Source organism: Carlito syrichta, unplaced genomic scaffold, assembly GCF_000164805.1.
Source record: "Carlito syrichta isolate Samal-C Ts95f unplaced genomic scaffold, Tarsius_syrichta-2.0.1 Scaffold303232, whole genome shotgun sequence".
Lineage (NCBI taxonomy): Eukaryota > Metazoa > Chordata > Mammalia > Primates > Tarsiidae > Carlito > Carlito syrichta.
The window spans coordinates 365,304-366,912 of NW_007247328.1; positions in this window are offsets into that span (position 1 = coordinate 365,304).

Sequence of the window (1,609 nt, forward strand, 5' to 3'; positions counted from 1 at the left end):
ACCCTCTTCTTCAATTTTAACTCTTCCTGTCTTCTTAAGTCTTCATGAAATCTGTCCTCGTAGGCAAGAGTGATTATTTTTGCTGCCCAGAACTATCTGGCAATCATGCCTCCTCGAGTAATGGACGGAAACCATCCGGTGGGAAATCCTGGGTCTTTTTCTGTTCACTTGTAGATGCCACCCGGCTTTTCCTTGCAAACTGTCTTTGCCTTGTGGGCACCCTGATAGCTTAGAAATGGTCCTCCATGAAGGCGGCAACACCCTCCATCCAAGGAGCTCTGACATCCAGCTGGACTTATGCATGATTGGGAGGTGGTGTGGTCGGAGGGGAGGCTTGGCCTCATACCCCACACTGAGACCCAAGATTCCCTAAGCACACACAAGCACTGTGGAAAGACTCTGTCCTCATCAGCACAAATCAGTCAGCTGTAGCTTGGAAGACTCTGGAAACGTGCTGAGAGGGAGGGCTGTGCTATCGAGGGAGGCAAGGAGGATGAAGTCTTTAAACCTCATCACCTGGTTTCTTTCCCAGCCTGTCCCCAGAATCTTGAGGAAGAAGGCTCGTTGAGTCTATGCTTCCTAGGGAGACCCTTTCCTCATTACTGAGAGCTAAAACCCAGCAGACAAGGACGCAATATTAAACAGCCAAACTCTTCCAACTGCATGGATTTTGGAAAGCGCAATTTGCATCAGTTACGAGCATCCTGCATCATTATCTAAATGAGAAACTCGTATCCCAGATAGCCAATGAAGTCAGGGACGAGTAAGAAGAAAGCTGTCTTCCCACGGCCTAGAATTCCCTTCACAGTGAGGCCTAGAAAGTGATGACATGGGCAGGGAGGGATTATTTCATTTAGAGGATTATGCAAGAGCATTATGAGAAATGCAGCGAGCAGCTATTAGGCAATTTCACACAGAGGAGCCCATTGAAAGGCCAGAAAGGAAGCGGATTAAAGTCAAAGAGATCGTTGGTCCTCAGAGAAGACTCCCGCCTGGTTTAGCTGGGGCATTCTACTCCAGTTTACAAAGCAATTCTATCTCTCCTCCTATAGGTTAGTTACATAAATCAACACCCAGGCATTGAATGGACAGACGGCATCAGGTAAGCCAAGGAGCGTAGGGCATGAACTCCTGCCTGGGGGAACCCACAGTTGGAGTTGAGGAAGACAGATCCCAGAACCTTTCAGAGCCGTTCACCAGAGGGAATGAATTTATCTAACAGTTTTCAAAAATCAGTAGGTAAAGAATGCTTTGCCTTCACAATCTGTAACTGGCCCAGCCCACATCAACCAGCTGCGACCTCCTTTTTTCCTTCTCTCTGTGACCTTTTCTTTTTAAAAAATAGAACTACTTTGCTCCTTTTGTAGAGACAGGGTCTTGCTGTGTGGCTCAGGCTCTTCTCGAACTCCTGGTCTCCATCACTTTTCCCCTTCGGGCTCCCAAAGCGCTAGGATTCCAGGTGTGAGTCACTGCGTCTGGCCAGTGAACTTTTCTAGAACACTCTGGGTTCTGGGTCCAGTCCTGTTCTCAAGTGCTCTCTCTTTCCCTTTTTTTTTTGAGTTGGAGTCTCGCTCCGTCGCCCAGACTGGAGTGCGGTGGCCGCTCCCGG